At 46.0% G+C, this 15,150-nt stretch overlaps 1 protein-coding gene across 3 annotated transcripts in view; it reads left to right on the plus strand.

Annotated features, from left to right (window-relative positions):
• SEZ6L (seizure related 6 homolog like) overlaps positions 1 to 15,150 on the plus strand; it is a 202,281-nt gene that overhangs the window by 108,019 nt on the left and 79,112 nt on the right. The window lies entirely within an intron of this gene.

Genomic DNA, 15,150 nt, shown 5'->3' on the forward strand with positions numbered 1-15,150 from the left:
AAGGGGACACAGCAGGCTCCTGCCCTCAAAACTGTGTGTCCCAACCCAGGGGAATTTGGTGGAGTTTTATATCAATTGTTCAAGGGTGAGTTGCTGATAAGGATCAGGGTGTGTGCAGGGCCTATATTCCTTTAATCTGGCCTCAGGTGGTCTCCTGATGAGCTTCTGTGGTTCTTGAGGTTATAAAGAATGCTTCAAGTAGTTAACATCTTCCATTTGTTGGGGGTTTTATTTCTGCAGAAGAACTCAAAGATATTGTTATATGTATCCCTTGAGGTGGAACCAGAACCCTGCCCCAAGGCTGCACTATTGTTTCTTGACTGCTCTTCCCTTGTCTCCGCATCCCCTCCCTTCCCTGATTAGCAACTGTTTGAACCTGCCCTTTGGAACTCAGGGAAGGTCATGGAGGCTGAAGCCCATTTCCTACAAACAAGAAACAGGGGACACAGAAAGGCTTCCGTGCCCGGGAGCCCCACAGGGTCCTGCTAGGTTTCAGTGATAATATTACCTACGTCCCAAGGTTGTTGAGAAGAGTAGGTGAAATGATCCAGGTAGCAGCATGGATGTAAAGGACCTGGCATGTAGTAGGCACTTACCACCTTAGCTTCTGTCATCTCCTCACCGTCGTCACCGAAGGGATAAGGAAGAAGTTTAGGGGGCAGCTCTCAGACTGCCACCGCCACTCCTGATTCAATCCATGAGGTCCCTTTTCTGGCTGATTATGGGGGTTCAGTCGTCCGCAAGACAACCCTCAGGTTCAATAATTTGCTAGAAGGACTCATGGAACTCAGAAAAGCCATCATATCCAGAGTTCTGGTTAATGACAGTGAAAGGATATGGACTAAAGTCAGCAAAGGAAAGAGGCGCAGAGGGTGGAGATCAAGAGAGCCCAGGCACAAGCTCCCAGATGTCCTCTACCAGTGGAGTCGTGCACACAGTGCTTACTTCCAGAAACACTGTTGTGCAACACCCAGAGTATTATCAACCACCAGAGTTCACCTGAGCCTTGGTATCCAGGCGTTTTATTGGGAGTTGATCACTTAGGTGTGACTAACATCCATGTGGCTGATCTTAGTCTCCAGCCCCTCTAGCGGTGAAACTGGTACCAACCTCAAGGCGCCCACCATAAATCACATTGGTAGCATAGAGTACATGGTGAGGCCCAATGCCCCCAGCTAATAAACAAAGATGCTCTTATCAGGCAGGATATTCCAAGGACTTAAAGGTTACGTCCCAGGAACCAGGGGCAAGGGCCAAACCTTTCTTTGGAATGTGCAGTGTATGGACAACCCAGACCGGCTGAGTTAATCCTTTACTGCACAGTTATACATTGTCATTCCTCTTAAGGTTTTATTTGAAGAAATGATTCCATTAAACAGAGGATAAAATTGAGGCCCAGAGATGAGAGTGGGCTTACTGAAGGCCATAGGGTGAGTTAACAAGGCACCCTGACCTTCCTAATCCAGAGCTTTTTCCTTTGCAGCACAGGCCTCAGTTTGCCCACCTGTGAAATGGGAATGCTGGGGCTTCTTCCGTGCCTCTTTAGGTTCTGCCTTTGCAGAAGCCATTCTCCCACTTTTCTCTGCAGTTCAGGCCTTAGGAAGAGCAACCAGTGTTCTGCTGTCCATGGGACACAGTCAGCATCCTCCTCCATCGCTGGGGACCTCTTAGCTGGAGTAGATCCTATGCTAATTTGTTGGTAGTAGGTAGCACTTGACATTTTCTCTGGAAAGCAGCCAGGCCAGGGTCAGGGGTCGGCTGGAGGAGAGACACAGAACAAATATAGGTATGGGTTTGAGGGCCAGACAGCCCTAGTTTAAATCCTAGCTCTTTGCCACTTACCCATGTTTCCTCATCATTAAAATGAAGATAACAATAGCTATGTTTCAGGAAAAGGGGGGGAAAAGCATTTTAATGCCTCAGGTAAAGCCATGAAAATGTTTTGTTTGTCCCCAGCAAATAAAGCCACTGCTGTCCATATTCTGTCTGAAGAGAGGCCTGCTGTCAGCTCTTTAATGAAACAAATTAAGCCTCACAGTTATGAAACTCAATCCTATACATTACTGCACCTCCACATCGCCCCAGTTTTGTTTCCTTAAGGTTGACCAGGCAAAGATGACTGTCTTAACTTCACAGAGCAAGAAACTGAGGCTTTGAGAGATGGAATTTGCCTAAGGTAGATAGCAAAGTAGTGGTACAACCAATGCCTGAACCCGGGTCTCCTGATTCCCTGGATCTTCTCCACCCTGAGCATGTCTTAGAAGCATCCCAGGATGCCGATCTATTCTTTATTCTTGTCTGCAGATCTGAGAACACAGGTGAAGGGAAATTGTGAGCTTACTCATGATGTCTTTTTAACTCACTCACGGACAATCTGGATTCATTCCCAAGTATTATATTTGCCTGTGCGAGCATATAGGTAATTGAATCTAGACAGATTTCCCACTATGAGTTTCCTCTCGGAGCTGTCTTGTGTGTCTGTCTCCCAGCCCTCTATCAATGACTCACTGAATTTCGTGTACACAAATAAATCACAGTGTGTTCCTCTCCCCCTCGCCACCGACAAGAAATCGCACATCGCAGCACCATGAGATGTGAATAGAGTTGGGGCTGGAGGGAGGGGGATGGAGGTGGGAAGGGAGAAGAGCGTTTAAATGCTAATCAGTTGGCACTGATGTCAGCCACAGTTAATCAGATTGTTAAAGACAAAGGCAGGATTGCACCCCTGTGCCAACAGCTATCTGGGCTCATTCACGGGGAAGATGGATGCACCGCCCAGCCGTCGCTCTGATGAGACGCAACTGGACATAAAAGAACGTTCAACGCTTTCTGAACCCAACATGAATTACAAAGGAGGCCCGTTTGTGGGGGAGAAGCCAGCTCACAGAGGACAATTATCGGATAATTACTCTTGCAGCCGAAACACTGAAAGAGTCTTTTCTTGCCTGTACAAACTTGTCCTTCTAACACCTGCTCCAAGCCCCCTGCAGCCCCCTGGGTTTCTGCAGCGGACTCAGGGGGGTCGGGGTGTCACGGTTTCTGCAGCAGACGGGGGGGTGGGTTCAGAGTGTCTGCTCACAGGTGCAGTTGGTGTGCTCTTTGGGGTGATACGTACATCACACCAAAATCTCCCCTCCATCTGTATGATTATGGCATATTGGGCAGTGCCAGGGAAATGAAGAGAGGGACAAACAAATTCACGAGGTGGGTTTCTATTTGCCCTCCCACTGCTAAAGCCAACTGTGTGATTGATGGGAATGGGCTGCCTTCCTGCTCTCGGTACCGTGATGAGATTATCTTCTGTAATTAGAATGAGTAGGTATGTATGTTCATCTAGAACAACTCTCCAGCCTCGAAACCTTAGACCAAAGCATCTTTGTTGACTAAGGATTTCCCTTTATGGTAGCCAGCAGTGTTAACTGCCTGCTGGTCTGTAATCCCTCACTTAAAGAGGTGGACTTGATCTGAGACCCCAAGTCTTGTTCTCCACAGTGCTGCAGGCATAACCATGATTCATTAAATAGCTATTGACGAGGGGCCTCCTATGTGTCAGGCTCATGGTCATGGAATAAGTTCTAGGGTGACAGTGATGAATAGGGCAGGCGTGATTGCTGTCCTCGGGAAACTTACTTCTAGTAAGGAAGAATGGGAAAGATGCCAGACAAGTATGATAGTGTGATTTATGTTGTGGCTTATCTTTTTGGTAGGAGTTAAGTTGAGAAAATCCAGGAGTATCTTTCTGGTACTGTGAGGAGTTAAGGGAAGGACAGAAAATCCAGGAGAGACTACCAGCCACTAGAAGGGGGTGGTTTAGAAAGATCCCTCTGGCTGCTGTGGGTAGAATGGGCTGGAATTATGAAACAAAGTCCGGAAGAGAAGCAGGGTTTTCATAACCATGTTGTGGGAATAATAGGATAGCTAAAAATATCTTTTTAAGGTACAACTTGCTCTCTTTGCATCTTTCATGGCGGCCCTCAGATTCTCTGGTGCCTTGTAAAAATGAAAAGCTGAGCTCATCTAACTCCCCACTGGACTCTGTGGAATGGAACCCTGGTGCCTGCCCTGGACGTTTCCCGTGCTCTGTCTGCGACTACTCAGTGCTCCCGGAAATAATCTCCTTAGATGATTTTTTTTCAGAGTGATGAATGTCTGAGCCTGGTGGAGAGGATGGCTAGATGATCTGGGTTATGCCTATCCCATATTGAGGGATTTTCCTTCCTCTCCTCTGCTGGGGGTCCTGGGCCTTTCCTGTGCCCCCATGATGGAGGTGTTGAATCACGGATGGTCAGTCAATGATCCTAGCCTCCTCCCTTTTTCCTGGCACTCATTCCCCTGTCAGTTAACTCATCTCCAGGTGGAGGGAGGACATGGAATAGAAATCTGTCCATTTCAGTCCTGAAGAGAAAATTGGTTGAAAAGGAAGGAAGTTACTAAAAAACCAACGGGTTAACGAGGAAATTGAAAGGGAAATTTTAAAATGCCTTGAGACAAATGACAATGAAAACACAACCATACAAAATCTATAGGATGTGGTAAAAGCAGTTATTAGAGGGAAGTTCATAGCGATACAGGCCTACCTCAAAAAACAAGAAAAATCTCAAATGAAACAATCTAACCTACCACCTAAAAGAACTGGAAAAAGAAGAATGAACAAAACCTAAAGTCAGCAGAAGGAAGGAAATAATAAAGATCAGAGAGGGAATAAATAAAATAGAGATTAAGAAAAGGAAGGAAGTTAGAACAATGGACCTATGAGAGGCTGAGAACTGGACCAGAGTAGCTTTTACCACAATGAGGCCAGGGCACTTGGCCTTCGTTAGTAATGTCTACACCCTGCTCCCCACCACCCAGGCACAGCCACATTCAGAATTCTAGAATTTCTGGATTTGAAGGGAACTTCATTATCTCCTAAGCTCTTGCTAAGTGTTCCAAAGCACCCTTTCTCTTCTTCACCCACTGCATTGGACGTCTAGCATGTGCAGAGCTTTGCAAGAAATCCAAAGATGCATTGCCTATCCCAGCTTCCCTTTTTTCTCCCCATCCCTCCCCACCCTCCTCACTCTTCCCTCTCTACCGCCTTCCTTCCTTGATGAATTCAATAAATTTTTTTTCGATTTCTTCTCCATGGAAGACACTATGGTAGTTGGTGGGGGATATAATAGTGAGTAAAATAAATAAAGTTTATATACTTTTACTGTGCACTCAGCACTGCATTAACTTAGCTTTTCAAGAAGATACAGGGAAGACCAAACCCAACACAGAGGACAACAGTGTACGGGGGTCTTGTGGTTCCCAGACAGCTTCTGAATGTCACAGTTATTCTACAATTGGGACACACGTATGCATGAGAGGTGACATTGCATGAATGTGGACCATCTCGTGGGAGACAGTGAACATGAGAGCAAGTCACCAAGACTAATTCAGATTGTGAGAAGCACTCTGAAAGGAATGATACAGAAAGTGAAAAAGGGAATTTTGGAGAAGGAGAGCTGAGACCTGGATGACCAGAGGAAGCCAGCCAAGCAAAGATATCAGAGAGTTCCAGACTGAGGGAACAGCATGTGCAAAGGCCCTGAGGTACAGAATGAATTTGGAAGTTTTAAGGGGAAAAAAAGTGCATGGGGTCATACTGTAGTTTGAGGGGAAGCATGGTAAGAGATGATATTGGCCAGGGGGTGAGGGGGGGGGGTGGTCCAAGGCTAGACCCAAAAGGCTTTGAAGCCCACTGAAAGGAGTTTTGATCTTATTCTCAGTGTTATGGGCAGTCACTGATGGGTTCTAACCAAAGAGATCCTATGACCTGATTTACATCTTAGAAGTACTACCCATCCACTCCAGATGATCTGATCATTTCCAAGGATTCATCTGGTACAAATCCTGATTGGGGATCGATTTTGGAGGTGTGGTGGGAAATCTGCAGTGGCTGACAGTCTACCTGTGTATGAGGATTCCCATCTGTCTTGCCCAAAGTAGAGGACCACCATGGGTCCCTTGACATAACTGCGAAGTCAAGACTTCCTTGAAGAGCGTGAAGTGCTAGGTGAAGTTCAGGTGACTTGTGTTTAACCTAAATGTTATTAATAAGCAAGTCAATGAGGCCCATGTGAAGTTCCTCCCGAGTCTCTGGGCTCTAATTAGTCAGCACAGAGGGTGGGGATGGTCGTCACTCCCCTCAGTGGTCCTCTTCGCTGATTTTAACCAAGTGGGAAAAACAGACCCAAGGAGCCAGGTGGGACCAGCTTGATTACTGAGGAAGCTGGGCTGTAGACCATAGATGGACACCTATACTCTGTCCTCCCCAAGTGACTTTGATTCAGCGTACCCAGGCCCAAGGAGAGAAGTCTGGAAAAGACGGGGGACAGAGGGGGAGCCCCACTGCTGTCTTTTTGGTCCAGTGCTGTTGCCCTGGAAATGGGATGCCATGGATACCAGATATCCCAAGTACCTCCCTCCCTAACACCTCCAATCAGATGATCCCTCCTCTCTCAGGAGAAGTGAGGGAGAGATGGAGAAGTGGACCACTCCCTGCTGGAGTGATGCACATTTTCCCCACCCCCTGTGGAAATGTGAGAGCCGTCTGAAACCCTGAGAAAGGTTGGGGTTTGTTCTCTGCCCTCCTCTGAAACTGGGGTGGCAAACCTCAGGGAGTTAAGTACTATTACTAATTAGTATTGCTATAAAGATAGCACACACATGGCAAATAAATTATTAAAAAATGATGCACAGTAAAAAGTGGTTCCCTCTCCCACTGCAAGCCTCAGTCCTGCTCTGCTAAGGCAATTCCCATTACTTTGCTCAAATGTATTCCTTTCACTCCCATGAGAGCTGTTATACCCACTACTCTACCTTGATTTTTTTCACCTCACACTGAATTGTGTTGGCACATAGCTCTGCTGTTCTTTATGTTATTTTTAAATTAGTTACATAGTTGTTGAATAGGTAATATTTTATTGATACAGAAACACACAGCTATATATGTATATATACATATACACACACATAGATACATATATATGTATCGATGTAAAGGTATGGTATGTAGTGAAAATTCTCCTTCCCACCATTACTCGCCATCCTATTTCCAGTGTCCCACCTCCCCTATAACCATCATGATTAGTTTCTTGTGTCTCCTTTCAGAGTTTCTTTATGCACATATAAGCAAATGCCAACATATCTAGTTTTATTTTCTTTCCCCATTTCTACACAAAAAGCAACGAATTCTGTGTACTGTTCTGCACTTTGAGTTTTAGCCTAACGCAAACCATGGCCATCTCTCCTCTTTGGTCCACAGATAGCTTCGCCATCCTTTTCTTGCAGCTGCACGGCATTCTGTTTGGATGTTCCGTAATTGATTTAACCTTATTGATGGATACTTCGTTTGTCTCCAAGTCGTTTGCTACTGCATAGAGTGCTGCATTGCTTAACCTTGTATGTATGTCATTTTGCACGTGGGCAGACATCTCTCTGCAGGATAAATTCCCAGAAGTGGACTTGAGTCAAAGGGGAGATGTAATTCTGAACATTCTTGCCGGGTTACTCACCATGTAATTCACCAGTGACTTAATCTCATCCATTTGAGCCCTGTGTGTATTCCATCTTGTGTTTCTGCAGTCATTTAACTAGCCCCCTATAGATGGGCAGGTAAATTGTTTCCAGATTTTTGCTAATAGAAATAATACTTGGCACTGCGAACACTTTGTACCATCCCACTGGGTGTCATGACCATAACTGTCCTTCTGTTTGGGGACCTGACCAAGCAGCCCATCTACCTAGAAATCTACAGCTGTTTAGATGGAACTTCTTTTGCTACCAAGCCACTGCATCCACACTCTCTTGCTAGCCCTCATGTGCCACAGATCCCCGGCCTGACCTGTGACATAAAGTCTGGCTACGGTGGGGTGGGCTTCTTGGGTGCTCTGGAGTAAAAGTGAGGTGAGGCAGGTGAAAGGTCAGGACCAACCTTGGGCACACCTGCAGCAACAACTAGAGAAAGCGAGAGAGCACCTCGGAATCACCTGGGGCAGGCGGTGCATTCTAGAAACCCACTATGCCTGGATCCAACTGCCCCGGATTCCAACTTAGATGGTCAAGTTAACAGTCACCGGAAGTTAAGCATAGACAGAGCTGGAGGGCAGCAGCACTCTTGTGTAGAGTAGGTGTCAGGGTAAATAAACAAGTTTAGGTTATTCTGGAAGGTGTTTTTTCAGCATCAATCAAAATGTTAAATATGTAAATCTTTTGGCTGAGCAATACAACTTCTGGGACATGTTCCTGAAGAATTACCTGGACATGTTCACGAAAGGTATGTCTTTATTGCAGTGTTATATGAGAAGACAGGGCGGAGAATAACAACCTGAATATTAATCGATTAAGAGCCTGATTCAATAATGTATATGTTTATATTTTAATGTAGCCATTAAAAAAGCATGAAGTGGCCACATATGTGCTGACAAAAAGATAGCCATGATGGATTATAAGTGAAAAACTGGTGGTGGGGCACTAGTGTAATGGAATACTATACAGCAGTGAAAAATGAATTGATCAAAACTACGCTTATCAACATGGATGAATCTCACAAAATGTTGAATGAAAGGAAAGGAAAGGAAGGAGCAGGTTGCAGGAGGATTCATATATAAAGTTTTAAAACAGGCTGCACAATATATTGTTCAGAGATATTGACACATAATAAATGCACACAATAATAATAATAGTAAAATATACATAATGCACATAATAAATGAGAATGCTCAAGGCCAAATTCAGAACGGTAGTTACTCCCAGGAGGCGGAGAAGAAGAAGGAGAGGATGGTAGGGAGGAACAAACAGAGATCGACTGTACTGGTTTGCCTTCTATTTCTTAAGCTAAAGGTGTACACACATGGGTATTGTTGCCTTAGTCTTCAACTCTTTCTGAATGGCTGGAATATTTCAAAACGCACTTCTTAGTAAGTGCCAGAGCAGTATATACGATGTCATAACTCTGTGAATATTTAGATTGACAGTGACAACAGTGCTTTATGAGGGCTGACAGCTGCTCTGTGAGCTGTGCTGGACACTCATGGGCTCATCTTACTCTCTGACAAGCCTAAGAGAGAAGGCTGGTGTGATCCCACCTTACAGATGAGAACAGGGAGGCCCAGAGAAGGGAAGGGACTGTCCAGGGTCTCGTGGGCAGTTAGCGGCAGGCTGAGTCTGGAACCCAAGCAATTCTGACTTCAACCCCACACTCCGATGTGCTGTCACACCTTTTAAGGTGAAAATGCTTTATTATTTTTATATCAATACATTTTATTTGGAGATTAAACAAGATCCTATTAACAGGGGTTCCCTTTGGAAGGCAGGACTGGTGGATGGGTCGGGGTGGTACAGGGCTGATACTTCTGATTTTACACCTTTCAGGTATTCTTGCATTTTTCAGATAAACTATGTTATGTGGAAAAGAGGAAAGGACACAGGAAACAAGGTCAGAACGTGTCTAATCCTACCCCAATTTGCTCTATGATCTTGGACAGGTCACTTCCTCTTTCTGAGGCTTGATTTTTATTTTCATCTATAAAATGGGAAAAACAAAATGCCAAGTTCACAGAACTGTTTGGAGGTTGGAATGAGATTGCAGCTGGGAATGCACTTTGCAGAGTGTCAGTCACCATCTGAATGTCAGTGTTGTTAGCCCGGGCATAGGTAGAGGGCTCTGACTGAGGCACTAGATGAAACCCCACGGCACCCGAAGCCCACCCCCATCTCTGCCCTTTCTGCCCCAGAAAGTCTTCTCAAAGTCCAGAGGGTCCTTGTTCCCGCAGGGCTGAGTGAGCTGGGTGAGCTGGGTCCTCTCTGGCTGAAAGGAATGGGTTGTATTCATCAGCTCTGGCTATTTGCTGTCCAAGGTGGACCTCTGGATGCTAGCACCTATTGCCTGTGTCTGGCATATAGTAGGTGCTCGCTGAATGAATGAATGATCAAATGTGAGTGGGAGAAAGAAATACAGCCCTCACTTATGTCAGTGTCCTTATCTGTAAAATGGGGATTAGCCGAAGAACTTCTCCGCCCTAAAATTCAATGATTTAAGCAACACAAAGCAGATCAACCCCAGGAATGGGAGGGAAAGTCTGTTCAGTTCTGGGGGCAGTACCAATGGTCATCAATTAGAGGGTCTTTTGCTCCCCCCGCCCCCGCCCAAGGGACATTTGGCAATGTCTGGAGTCATTTCTGATTGTCACACAGGGGGTGGGGGGAGGTTGCTACTGGCCTCTAGAGAGTGGAGACCAGGGATACTGCCCAACATCCTGCAGTGCACAGGACAGCCCCTTGCCCCCCAGCAAAGAATTATCCAGCCCAGATGTAGAAGGCACGGAATGAACTGACATTCTTCGTTTCTGGTTTTGTCTGATGTGCTTTGATGTGGTTTTTCAAGCCTCGAATAGCCTTGTGTTGTTATGGCTGCTAACATGCTGTGTGACCCTGGGCAGCCCATTTTCCCTCTCTGGACCTCAAGTCCTTCCTCTGGGCACTTTGTAACCAGGAACTCTGGGACACTTTCCATCTATAAGAGGTGACATTTCGTTTTTGGTTTTGTCCCTGTGGGGGCCGAAACCCACCAGCATGGGCTGAGCAAGTCCTTATTGTGGAAGGTGAAGAAAGCACCACTGAATTAGATATGAATATTGTTGATGAGAACAGTGACTAACATTTTTGTACTGCCATTTATCAGAAAAGTATCCATTGATCCACCTGCCATTCCTACTTCCTAAAAGTAGTCACTTTGACTACTAATTCACGAGTCCAGTGAGACAAGAGTTACCATCATCCCCACCGGGAGACTGCATCCCAGAGGGGTTCAGTGACTAGTGAATGAAGCAATTCTGTGATTACAAATATTTGTCTGCTTTCCCTCCTCCTCTCCATCACAAGGCAGCATTTAAACCCTGCTCTTTTCATAAAAATTTTTTTCACTTAAGAAAGTTTTGAATACTTCTTATGCACATTTTAGAAAATGTCAAAAAGTAGAAGGAAGAAAACACATCACTGAAAGGCCCACCACCCAGAGGCAACCAGGATCACACTTGGGGGCCTTTCCTCCAAGTCAAAAGATGAGCCTCTGATTGCGATTTGTTTGAGTTGGTTGTGTCTAGTCGTTCGCATCCACACCATAGAGTTTTACGTCTTGCTGTTTTCACAGAACGTTATAGCAGAAGCATCGTCCGGCTTCTGTTTGCTCCACTTCTCCTTCTATCCCTTCGTGCCTGTGTGATGTGCTATTGCTTAGAATCCAGGCTCTTCCTGGCCATTTTGCTGCGGGCATTTAAGATACAGATCTTCCGCTTCAGAGCTTCAGAACTTGTGCTTTTTCGACTTCAGTGGGATGCTTCCCCGTCTAACCTCCCATCTCCCCATCAACGTTAGAAAAAAGAGAGAGAGAGATGTGTTTCCCCCACAACTTGGGTAGCAGAACAAATGCTCAGTTGCCTTCAACGTTGCTCCATTCTGTCTTGAGAGAGAAAAGCAGCATAAGGATGTAATTAAAGCTCTGTCTCTTCGGTTTGGTACCCGTATTGGGTTATCGCTGTGCGTCTGCCTTCCTAACTTCTTTTTTTTTTTAATCGAAGTATAGTTGATTTTACAATGTTGTGTTAATTTCTGCTGTACAGCAAAGCGATTCAGTTATATATATTCTTTTTCATATTCTTTTCCATTACGGTTTATCACAGGATATTGAATATAGTTCACTGTGCTATACAGTAGGACCTTGTTGTTATGCCTTCCTAGCTTCTTGAATGCAGGGACCGTGTCCTAGAGTGTTGACTCTCCCGTGCTGAGGGCCAACCAGCCAAGAGAGTCAGCACCCAGTGCTTTCACTCATCAATTGATTGACAGCATTCCAGTGGGGCACTGAACACCCACGATAAAAGGAGAACCAGCCAGACGTGACTACCTACGATGATTGAAAAAGTTAAGTGCTATGGGAAAGAGGAGTTAAGTTAACCCGGTGGTCACTGGGGCCCCAGGAAAAGCTGGCCTGTTTGAGCAAGTGAAGTCTCTGGACCTCTGAGGCCATGGAATCCAATTTTGGCCAATTCCCCCTGGGATGTGGTTTCGCGTGGCACTCATTTGGCCAGCGTCCCAGCTGAGAACAAAGGCCGGGTCTCATGGGCTGCATGCCTTGCAGATCACAGAATATACTCATCTGTCTTGAACATGGCCTTCCGTTTGGAGCCAGCCAGCAAGACCCCAGCGTGTGTGAGCTCTGAAGAGTAAGAAGAGGCATCGGGGGCAGGGAGCTGAATTTACATGGTGCATATTGCAACTCTTCTTGGGAGTCAGGTGTTCAGTGAGAAAGGGCTGACGCAGTCCAGTGGATCCGCTTCCTAAAATGCTTTCTAGCTGCTGAGCTTGACACCAGTTTTTCCCTGGGGACCCCGGAGGTGGCAGCAGTGATTGGGGGAGGGGGGAGGAAGTTGACTACAGGGTCCTCTTTCTTGTATTTCCTTCTGCTTTTCTTGGCTGTGCTGGATCTCAGTGGGCTCGGAGGAGATCCAGATGTGATGGGTCTGGCAGAGGAGACCAGACCCATCCGGTCTGGTTAAAATTCGTGTTTTAACCAGGAACGTGTTGGGGTTGGGGGTTGCCATCTGGGGGGCTGGAAATCACTGTAGCCCACCCAGCAGAAACACAAACAGACCAAGGGTTTAGAGAGGGGGGTTTGCGGGGAGAGGCCAATTCAAGCTGAGGAGAGGCTGCAGGTGATAACGCTCCGTGTTTCTTGAAGGCTAGCAGCGTGGTCTTTGCCATCAGGAAAACCAAGGTTTGAAACCCAGCTTTGTCGTATGACCTTGGAAAGTTATTTAATATCCGAAAGCCTCCATTTGCCCATCCGTAAAATAAGAATAATGATTTCTAATTAATAAGGGTGAGAAAGATTTAAGTGAGGTAATGAATACAGAGCGTGTAGCACATGCCTTTGCACATATTCAGCACTCAATAAAGTGATCAGAAATAAAATGTTATAAATATCACTCTTATTATAGCCAAGGCACGTTGATGTGCTTTATGTCATTTGTAATCTTTTATCACCTTTGACACAACTTGTTTTCCAAGTATTTCTATCTCTCACTCCCTCTTCCACTTCCTCTCTCTCCTCCAGCCCCTTGTGATCAAGGGGACATTTCTGTGGAAAGACTGGCTGAAACTAATGTAGCCACAGGACCCAACAAAACGCACAAGCTAGTGTCAGGACTGAGGTTGTCACTTGGCCCTTTTTAGCGAGATTACCAACAAGCTCTAAGAATAATTGCCAATTACCTGATTGTTTCAAAAATCAACAGTCAGAGCTGGAAGGACCCTTAGATTTTATCTAGTCTGTCTGCCCATTTGACACACAGAGAGAAGAGGAAACCCACCCAGTAATGATGGGGAGTAGTGGCCAAGACAGGACCACTATCCGGGTCCCCCAACCCCTGGTTGCATCCAAGCTCTGTGCATCAAACCACAGCTGGGTCTTGGGAGCCAGGTGTCCTGAACCCTCATCCTTGATTGTTTTTGTCTCATCACCTTCTCACTTGACAGTCTACAAAGATGGTCAATACCAATCATTTGATAAAAGTGACTGTGAGCATAAAAGTCACAGCTTTCAAGCAGGCCCACAACTGATCTGATCCTATGAGGTAGATGGAGTATCTCTGCTACACAAAAGAGGCTTAATGGACTTGCCCAGGTTCACGCAGCTAGTAACTGTCAAAGGCAGGATTTGAACCCAGGTCTAACCCCAAAGCCTCAACGCTTCCCACCTTGGACCAGGAAACCTGCCTGGCGCCTGAATAACCTGGCTCTGTCCTCAGGTCATCCACACACCCTCTCCTCCCTGATGTCTGCTTCTGCCCCAGTGCCATCGTCGGCCTGGAATGTACACTGGCTTGGTAATCAATGTTACACAACAGGAATATTTGTCGATGCCAGTTGCAAACTGTTGCAGTCTAGATAGATTAAGCCACTGTCGCCGCCGACTCCATGAAAGTAAAAGAGCCTTTCCAACGGCTACGGAAATAAATTTAAATGACAGTGCTGAAGGGACCTGAGACTGTGGCTGAGTGAGTGTCTTTCTGCGGAAAATTGACAAGGACAGCTATCAGTCCTTTGTCCCCAGGACGTAATTCCTCTCTATCTCAAGATCATCATCGGGAACGTTCTGACTGCTCCAGCCCCCTGCTGAGGGCACGATTACAATGACAAGAGTATAAAAAACGATGACGGATATAGCAGTGGATACATACGGGGCACTCTGTGGGTGAGGGACCCACATGTACGTACATGTACGTATGCTTTCCATAATCAACCTCTTGAACGATGAAAACCCTATGAAATAGGGGGCAATAGCCCCATTTTACAGCTGAGGAAACTGAGGCTCAGAGAGGTGAAGCCATTTGCCAGCTTGCAGTTGGCAGAACTGGGTCTCAAATAAGTAGGTGCAGCTGCTTTCAGGCATAATTCTGCTAAACAGTAGCCTGGGCCAGCCCTTATTTAAAATTATTAGGTGGTTTTCCTTTCAAGACAAAAATAAATCACAAGGAGTCAGCAGGACATACAAGGCCCACCAGAGCCTGGCCCCGACCTCCCTGCCTCACCAGCTCTCTCTCTAATCACCCTCCACCTCCGTCCCCTGTTCTCTTTCATTCCTCTTTTGCACTCACCTCAGCCAGGCCTCGGGTCTTCCCACATCCCGCTGTTCTAAACCTGCCTCGTGATTCTGGATCCTCAAATCTTCGTGTGTTTCCCACAAGGTCACTTGTACATTATTTAGTTAAAACAAAAAAAAAAATCAAACTCCCCCAATCCCAGGATAATATAGCCCTGAGTCAGGGCACACAGCTTAGAGAAGAGACTGTGGGTTGGTTACAGCCCCACTCATCCTCTTAGTGGGGTAGCCTTGTGCAGTGAGCAAACTGCCCAGCTGTACATGGTGGTCCTGCCCCACAGACTGGGTTAGGGGCCTGTCCTCTTAGCACACAAAGCTTTTCTCTTTCTAAGCGTTTATCACATCAAATATGATTATTTCTACTTTCTTATTCCCCCTCCCAGGGCATATGTAACTGGACTGTGAAATTCTTGTGCCCTTGGTTTCTGTAGCTCTAATGCTTAGCTCAGGCTGGCCATGGTCAA

The sequence above is a fragment of the Balaenoptera acutorostrata genome, chromosome 13, assembly GCF_949987535.1.
Source record: "Balaenoptera acutorostrata chromosome 13, mBalAcu1.1, whole genome shotgun sequence".
Classification (NCBI taxonomy): Eukaryota; Metazoa; Chordata; class Mammalia; order Artiodactyla; family Balaenopteridae; genus Balaenoptera; species Balaenoptera acutorostrata.